The following is a 9,358-nucleotide window of genomic DNA, read 5'->3' as shown; positions in this document are numbered from 1 at the left end:
GCCGCCAAAGTGACCATTTGGGCTCCTGTGGGCTCAGGCTAGGTGGGGTGAGTGTCCTGTGCAAACGAGATCAGCTCCTGAAGTCCTTTTCCACAACTCACCACCAGATGTCAGGGTAGAGCTCATCCTGCCTCTGCTTACAACACGAAAACAAAACAGGGATGGTTCAGACATGTGTTTGAGTACAATAGAGTTGACTCATCCTGTTGAACTGAATGGTTTTAACCACACCCCCACTGACTAGCGAAGGTAACTGTGATTACTTACCCTTGTTGCTAGAGGGATAAATTTGATGGGTGTGCACCCATAGTAAGGGAGGTGGGTGGGTGAGTTCGGATTAATATGAAATGAAATAAAACCTCAGGAATTCGCATATGCGATTGGGCAGTTTAAATATAATCCCTGGAGTTGGTAGAGCACTATTGGACAGTGAAAATGACCCAGGAACTGGCAGAACTCTCCTGGACAGTTTAAATATGACCCAGGAGTTGTTTGAATGCTATGGGTCACTCTTTCTAGCAATTCAAAGCCATTAAAAGTTTAAATACTATATTTACCCAAAAAAACCGAAACAACCAACCAAAAAATCCCACCACACGCACACACACACGGGTCTAACCCAAAACTGAAATGTTTGAAGGGTTCACAAATCTTCACCATGCTTTAGAACAATCATTTGCTCGAAAGACAAATTTTTAAAAGCTGTGGGTGCTTATTATGGTTGTGATACAACCATTTTATTTCAACCCCCCACCCCAAACTTTAAGCATGAAAGAAACATGTTTAAAAAACAAGCCCCAAAGACATTTACTGAGATCTGCAAAGGGTCCCCACTTGGAAATGGGTACAGTTACATTACGGATTGGTGATTTACTGTTTAATACTGTAAGAAGGCCCTACAGAAAAATGTATTTTAACTAAAAGGAAAAAAAATGTGGTCAAAAGCAGCTCGGTTGTGCAGACAGCTTAATTTGTTGGATCATACTAAAGAAGTTCTGTATTAAAATCACAAATGAGTTTGATTCCCCATAGTTTAAATTCCAGGGTATTACTAATTAAGAGGTCTCTTGGGTTTTGGTACTGTTTCTCTCCCTCTCCGTGTGAAAGTTGCAAGCTGCTAATTGTGTTAGTACATCCTAGACAGAGTCTGTTCTCAAAGCAACACTTTGTAACAACAGAAACAGCACACAGAGACTCCCCGCCCTTTTGTTGTATTTTTCTGGCTTTGTTTACAATTGTGCTTTAAAATAGAGATAGAGGATGTATGTGGATGGATGCTTGGTGTGGATAATAACTGAATGATCAGGGAGGTGCCAGCCTAAGAATCCAGTGTCCGTCGGCCAAAGAAGGCGTCAACCAGAGGACCCCCGGAGGGCAGACTGGAATCCACCCAACAGCCTCAAGGATGGGAGAACTGAAGAACAAGACGGAGCCGTCAGGAATGTGCCATCTGCTGATTGATTCAGCAACAGCATGATGAAGCAATTCCCATAGGCTGGCATAGGAATAAATTCCTATAAAAATGGACTCTAGAAATGGAAAACTTTGGGGTCTGATTCTGCAAACCAAATTCCAGGCGCATCAGATGTGCATCTGACAAGGCCCTGCTCCCTCCTCGTGTCCAGGCCACCTGGCCAGTGGCTTGGCATGAGCAACTCTAAGGCTGGTAACTATGATAACAACCTTGCAGAACCTCTGTGTGTGTGTGTGTGTGTGTGTGTGTGTATGAATGAATGTGTGAATAAATATGAAATTGAATGGAATGTTATAGCTATAACTAACTGCTTACTATGATTCTTTCTGTATTCACAATAAATGTGGCATTTTGCCTTTTCCCTTTTAATAAGATCCTGCTGGTTTTTATTTTATTGGTATAACAAATTCCCCCACCCCAGATCACAAAAGGGAATGTTAGGGAGGGGTGCCTAACGTCCTTAAGTAGCTATTATTTGAGAGTTGTAGCGATCAAATCAACCTGCTAGCTCCTATTTTGAAGTCTGTTTGAAACAAAGGCTTAGGACGGTGTAAAAACCTCATGTATTTTGGAGACTCTTTCAACAGAAACTCTCTTGAATGGCTGCTGGACTGCAAAAGGAGCCATGCTCCCTGTTTTTAACTCTGAAAATATACATTCTATTATATCACTCGTTGGCCATGCTGTCTTAGTAAATAATGGTGCCTATGTTTCTTGCAGTGTGATCTGTTTAGCATGGAACCAATCACTTTAAACTGCATTTCATCACCGGGCCAAGGTAAAAACCAGTTTAACTGTAGTTTTGCTTAATAACTTCAGGTATTACACAGGTTGGATAGGGATTTGGGGGTAATACTAACTAACATTTTTTCTTGTTCTTTAATCCAAAGGCCCAAACACATATGGGGGGGGGGCGCGTAACTTTCTGCAATTGGCTTTTAAATGCATGTGGGTTTATTGAAAAGTATTTTGTTGCAAACTGTGTTTTAAACTCTCACTCTCTCTCTCTCTGTGTGTGTAAAAAAACATAGGTGTTTTTTTTTTAAGTACATGGCTGCAAACTGATGGTAATGGTGTGTTTCAAATTAACAGGGTGCTTTTTTAATGTGCAAAATGTGTTTTAAACTGGATTTTAAAAGTTGATTTTAAAAGCAGTTTGGTTTTTAGTTTGCAAAATGAGGTGCATTTAAAAAAATGTTTGCGGGTTTGTTGTTTTTTGTTTTAAAGTGGTAGAAATAAACTCAACACTCCTGTTTGTTGTACAGCCTGAAATGGATTATTTTATTTTAAAGCTCTGACTTTTTAAATAGAAAAACACCCGAATGAATATTTTATTTTTAAGTTTACAAGACAGTTTCATGTGATTTATAATAATCATAATCATAATCATATTGTCTGCTCCACAGTACGGTCAAAACGTGAGAGACCCTTAGACCAGAGGGTAAACAAGCTTAAAAGAAAAAGAAAAGAGACAGCTGAAAAGAAAAATTCACCAGATGGATGGATGAAGCCCAGTAAATATACTGTGTTTGGGAGGTTATGAGGTTTTGTATTTTAAGTAAATACATTGGTGTGGGTGAGAAAGATGGTAAAGTTAAGTTTTGTAATATGTTCCTTCCCCCCTAATCGGGAATGTGCAGTTCTCCTGACAATGCTGTAGTCAGAGCGACAGGGACACCCCCACCAGACCAGCCAAAGAACCAGAAATCTGCTTTGAGACCTTTAACAACTCAAAACAGCACAAGAGTGCAGATGAAGCATCAGGGCAGTCCAAACCTCAAATACGTCAAAGCCAAGGACAAAACAAAAGACTCTGGTAAAAACCAACCACGCAAACACAACTCCAGTTCCTCAGCGGCCACCTCCACACCAAGCCCTGAGAAAACCGTGAGTGAAAACGCCCACCTACGATGCTTCGTTCAGAAGACTGAGGGAGGCTGTATCCTCGGGGGTTCTAAAAGAACGGCATTCTAAAAAGGTTTGGGGAAAATATGATGCTTCGTTCAGAATACCGGTGAACGGTGTATCTTCAGGGGGTCTAAAAGAAAGGAGGGCTGGAAAGCACATCAACAAAGCAAAAGCTTTGGTGGGTGACTTTTTGAAAAATACTTCCATTTTTGGCTCTGCGCAGGCGTGACTAGTTGTGGAAAGGGGCCTGGGTAAAAGGGGCACCCTCAAGGATACACATCAGCTCAGGTGTAAACAAAAGGGGGGACAGTGCTTGGTGGACAAACAAATGGCTGCCAAAAAGTTCCAGGCCAGGGTCGCTGTAAAAATGTTAAAAAGGGCTAAAGAGGTAATGGGGAGGGGGGACAAAAAGAGATGCCCTCGACTGGAGGCTCTCAAACTGGAATGTCTGAAAATGGGGAGGTGGAATCAGACTCTCACACAGAGTCTGGTTTAGAAAATTCCCCAGAGGGCTCTCTAGAATGATGGGTCCCCATTTCCTCCCGATGACCCTCACGGAGGCGCCTCAGAGTCTTACTCTCAAATAGCATCTGATGTAGATGGTCCCGTAGAAGAATCCCCAAGTAACCCTGAAAATGCAGAGGTGTGTATGGAGAGAGTGAGAAGTTGGCAACGTGAATTACCTAGATTTGGAGGGTTGGTGTATTGTGAGGAATTTCATTTTGTCAATCTTGAGCGAATAAATTCAGCTCAGCAGGTTGTTGAAGCCATACACAGGGGGATACAGTTAGTTCTCGATGACGTTAATGGTAGGGTAGGTCCTGATGATTATGTTCAGTTACATTTAGAGAGCCATAATTGAACTAACCCGTTGTTTTCGGTCTGAAGAACTAGGGATGAGCTGTCTGCTGAGGATTTCTTCAATCAGACCTCAAAGCTGCCACAGAGCAATAGAGTTGCATGTCAATGGGACATTGCACCTCGTTGGGACAGTTTTAAAAAAACAGGGGTGGGGGCCGCTCGTAGAGTTTTAAATTCTATCCTCAGTAGTCAAATCATCCATAAAAAAGAGACAATGTTTAGTAAACCTGACTTGCACGGCTACCAATCTGTGTTTTGCGCGTGGGCTCTTGGCTGTCATGTCCGACCATAAACCTACGGATGCAGAATCGTTAGCGGGGGCGAGAAAGTTGCATGAGAAACTGGGCTGGTCAGATCAAAAAAAGATGATGCTCAGTGACGTAGCAATGTCTGAACAGCATTTAGGAGTCAACACACAGGTGGTGCTGTATGCGGTGAAAGGGGCTTTTTTTAAACGGGCGGGGGGGCAGTTTACCCCAAGACTTATTTCATCCTGTTGCACGATGAGCATTACTATGGGGTTGTGAAAAAGTTGTTCGGAGCAAAAAATTATGGTGAGTTTTGCCCCACGGTGCACAGTCACGGCCACTCTCGCAGGTACAGCTGCTGCCTCTGCTTGAGCGTAACCTGCTCAGACAGCGTGGACGTGCAGCTGAGGTGTCCTCTCTGTAGACTGTATTGTCAGTCCAGAGAGCATTTAGACAGACACATCGACTGGGCATCGACAGAACAAGCTGAATGCCTGTCTAAAACGTTGTGCAATAAGGGTCAGTCTTACGTGGACAAGCGGCACAGGTGTAAAGGGAGGCGCTGTAAGCAGGGTCAGGGTTTGATCGCTGGTGATGTAGAAGGTCACCTCGGTTTTATGGACAGCCTTAGAAAGCCCGAATCCTCAGAAAAGTGTATTTGTTATGATTCCAAATACACACAGGAGACTGGGTTGCACACTCCCAATTACATCTTTGCTATGTCCCTCAAGGCGGAAAAGTCCTGGGAATTTAAGGGTGATGAGTGTCTTTCTATGTTTGTTCAGACCTTTATTGGCAAAGAGTTCCGGGTCTACACGTTCCAGGCGCACAATTCCAAAGGTTACGATGCATACTTCATCATTAGACAGTTACTGAAGGAAAAGATGTGCCTAGAACTGATCACTCAGGGTAGTAAACTAATGTGTGTGGAAGTTAAGGCCCTGGGCATTTGTTTTATAGACTCTTTAAACTTTTTGCCCATGAAGCTTGGTTAGCTCCCGCAGGTGATGGGGTTTGAAGGGTGCAAAGGGTATTTTCCACATTTTTTGAACACTTTAGAAAATCAAAATGACGTGGGGCCTATGCCCGGTGTGGAGCACTATGGTGTAGAAAGCATGATGCCCAGGGAAAAAGCAGAGTTTCTCGACTGGTAGCAGGCCCACAGGTAGGAGACGTTTGACTTGCAGAAAGAGCTCGCGTATTACTGTCAGCAGGATGTCAAAATTTTGAGACAGCTTTGTATCCTATACAGAAAAGAGATTATGAAAATGATGGAGAAGGGAGATCTAGTAGAGAGAGAACCTGGTAAATTCACTGAGATAAAACTGTGTATAGATCCATTCTGGTACATAACACTGGCATCTGCCTGCATGGCTATGTACAGGTTTATGTTTTTGGAGCCTACCACGGTAGCTCTTCTCCCTCCAGACAATGATCACAGGCAGAAAAAGATATTCAACCCCATCTATTCAGTGGCTGTTGTATACCTCTCACAAAGAAACTATACAAATAGGGCATGCTTTACAGGGTGGGGAACTACAGGTAGGCTCCTACTCTTTAGAGGGTTATGCCAGTGTTGACAGGGTACACACAGCCTTAGAGTTTAATGGGTGTTCTTTTCCACGGTTGTGCCACCTGTCATTGTGAAAAAGCAGAAAACCCTATGACGGGGACAACTTTTGGGTTTCTTTATTACAAGACGCAGCTCAAGACCGACTATCTGAAATAACTTGGTTTTGTAGTGAGGACTCTTTGGGAGCATGAGTGGGAAGTGATGAAAGAAACAAACAGGGAGCTTGCAGGTATTTAAAATGAGCCCAGTTGCCCTAGCCTCTCGTGCCTAGGGATGCTCTTTTTGGGGGGAGGACAAACGCTATCTGTCTATATTACAAACTTAACTCCGGGGAAGAAATCCACTATTATGATTTTACCAGCTTCTACCCTTTTGTAAAGAAAACCAAAGAATACCCTATCGGACACCCCGATATAGTTTATGACAAATTGGGACCCCTTGCAAATTATTTTGGAATTGCAAAACTTAAAGTGTACCCCACACAAGGCTTCTTTTTCCCATTCTTACCTGTCAGAGTGGGTGGCAAGCTTATGTTCCCGCTATGCCGAACCTGTGCGGAAACCGAGCAGCGGGAGATGTACATCCATACTGACAAGGAGAGGGCCATCCTGGGGACTTGGTGCATGGTGGAATTGAACGCGGCCATAACGAAGGGGTACACGGTGGCAAAAATATATGAAATCTGGCTTTTTAATGAAAAATCTGATGAACTCTTTTCAGAGTACATCAAATGACACCTCCGCCAGAAACAAGAGGCTTCAGGGTATCCCAGCTGGTGCACAGATGAAGAAAAACAAAATAAGTACATGAACGATTTCTCCCAGAAAGAAGGCGTGCGTTTGTGCCAACACGAGATCAGGTTTAACCCCGCGAAACGCCAAATCGCTAAACTCTTTCTAAATTCCCTCACGAGCGAGATCCCGCCAGATCAACACATCACCGAGTTTGTGTCGGCAGGCCCGAAAACATACCGGTATACAGGTCGGGAGGAAAGGCCTGTATGAAAGTCAAAGGTATTACCCTGAACTAGGCAAACTGTCAAAAGATCAACTTTGACAGTTTGAAAGATCTAGTCCTGGACTATTGCACGGGCCTGCGAGAAAACACCTCAAAAAAGAGAGAGGTGCAGCAGCCCTCTATCGTAAGGAGCAAAAATCAGTGGTAAATAGAGACCAAAACCCTTAAGAAAACACAGAAAGTCATTTACAACAAGAGGGTCCTAGGAGAAGGCTTTAAAACCCTGCCCTACGGATTTTAAAATGGATACGAGGTGGAAACACCCCTTTTCTGCAATTCTCGCGGGGCCTAGCAACTGTGGGAAAAGTTACTTTATAAAAAATGTGTTGGATAATGCCAAACAAAACATTGTCTGTTATGCCTGAGAATATTGGATAACATGGCTATAAAAAGCATTGCAAGATACACATGTCTGGGCTTGTTGAAACACATTTTGAGCAAGGCTAGGCATGCCCAAGAATTTAAATGTATTTTTTAGAAAATTCATCACCATCCGGTCGTTTTGCACTAAGTCGTTAGATTACAATTTTAAAATCCGGTCAAAAGATAAACCCTTGCTCTGATGATGTAAGAAAAACACTCAGTGATAGCCGCAGGCGACAGAGCGGGGGTCTTGTAATTGTCTACTGTGAAACACAATGCCTGTGGCATTTTTGTTTAAACATTTCATAATGCTTTTAGGAAACAACATGCTCTTCGGGGGGTGCCCGTATGAGTCTAAAAACTCTCCACGGTTACGCTCCGCCAGACACAAGGCAAGCCAGTGTTCACCAGGTTGGTTGTGTGGATGCGCGATACAAACCTAGGGGTCTCTGAGACAGCTTGTCGCCAGGGAGCCAAATCACAAGGGAACACATCTAAGAAATTCTTTTTTGTGTAAGGCACCTTGATAAGACACACGAGAGCTGCACAGTGTCCATGTTCACATATGGTCAAGCAGAACGTCTCTCCTCTGATTTCTCTCTATGATGTTGTCAAAAACCCCATGCACGATCAGATTGATGGTGATGGTTAAAGCCTTCCCAAAACGTATTTCTGCTCTCAGGTTCCCGGTTTTAATCAGGGAATAGTCATCGGTGCATTCCTGGTCGGGAGACAGGTCAAAGGCAAACAAGGTGTAACCCTGTGGAAACTCCTCACGGTCGATTAACAGAGAACGATCTGTCATGTGTTTACCAGTGTCTGTACCAGATTCATGTATTCTCTCACGCAGCATCCTGCCTCGAAGTCTGGTTGCAGAGGCTTGGTTGGTATCTGTTCACCATCCACATACAAGGCCACAAAATTCATATCCTAATGTTTAAAATGAAAGGGATTTTTAGTGTAACTTCCACTCAAGGCATAAGACAAACCCTAGGACAAGCATTTTGGGTAACTGTCCCAAAAAACAGGTTCTCCTGGTTATTGACCCTGCTGCCCACGGGGATGCTAAACACTTTCATTCCCACACGGTCCACGGGATATTTAGCATTTGTGGTAAGCAGGGACTCCGCGTGCCGCAGACGAACGCTCAGGGCCACCCGTACTTTCTTCACAAAAAGCGATGCTGATACAATGTGCAATTTAAAGCCTTCGGCTGCATTGCCCATTAAACAGAAAGCGTCTTATCTGCACGTCAGTTTAAATTTTCACATCCACTCCGTTCAACAAATGAGACGTATCTGTTCTGATCTGTCTTTATTTCAATGGTAATGGTATCGATGTGGTGTTTTCTGACAGGAACGTGATGAGGTTTATCGTAGGTGATGGTGACAAACTCATTGTTCCTTCCTCAGACAGGGACACAGTGTAACAGGGGAACAGAAAAGTCCCTCACAAACTGGTGTTCTACAATATCTGTGTGCAGATACAGGGAATTAACTCCCCCTGTGATGTCTGCCCAGAAGGGGAATTTTTGGACGCTGCGCTTGGGGCCCAAACCTAGAATGTTAGCTAGCTCCCTGCTGGTAGAAAACATAAAAGTAAAATCAGCGGATTTAAGGCTAACTTTTCTACCCACAGGGTCATCGTTCATGACCACCTCAGGCGTTGGGGGATGACGAGCCACGGTACTGTTCATATGATCCAATCATTCGGCTATGGACGAGTAATCACTTCATCGTAGGATAAAACTCTATGCCATATCTTCAAAGGTGATTTCAAAAGGGGTGTCCTCGTTGATAGCATTCCAGCTGTGCGGGTGTTGTATTTCCACTAACCCCACCTCCCAGGCACCCGGGAGATCCAAGGGCTTAATTAGCTGTATTGTAAAGTTCGAGCTGGTGTTTTGAGGAAAAA

At 43.7% G+C, this 9,358-nt stretch overlaps 1 long non-coding RNA gene across 2 annotated transcripts; it reads left to right on the top strand.

The window, feature by feature from the left end:
• Positions 1-1,255: 1,255 nt before the first annotated feature.
• LOC142069622 (uncharacterized) lies at positions 1,256-6,850 on the top strand. Of its 2 annotated transcripts, XR_012665550.1 has the most exons (4): positions 1,256-1,666; positions 2,195-2,252; positions 2,881-3,361; positions 6,785-6,850. It is a non-coding gene; the product is annotated as an uncharacterized LOC142069622 (long non-coding RNA). The 2 variants fall into 2 exon arrangements; XR_012665549.1 differs by lacking the exon at positions 6,785-6,850 and having other exon boundaries at positions 2,881-3,694.
• The last annotated feature ends 2,508 nt before the right edge of the window (positions 6,851-9,358 follow it).

This window comes from Caretta caretta, chromosome 20 (assembly GCF_965140235.1).
Source record: "Caretta caretta isolate rCarCar2 chromosome 20, rCarCar1.hap1, whole genome shotgun sequence".
Taxonomy (NCBI): domain Eukaryota; kingdom Metazoa; phylum Chordata; order Testudines; family Cheloniidae; genus Caretta; species Caretta caretta.
This window is presented reverse-complemented; position numbering and strand designations above follow the sequence as displayed.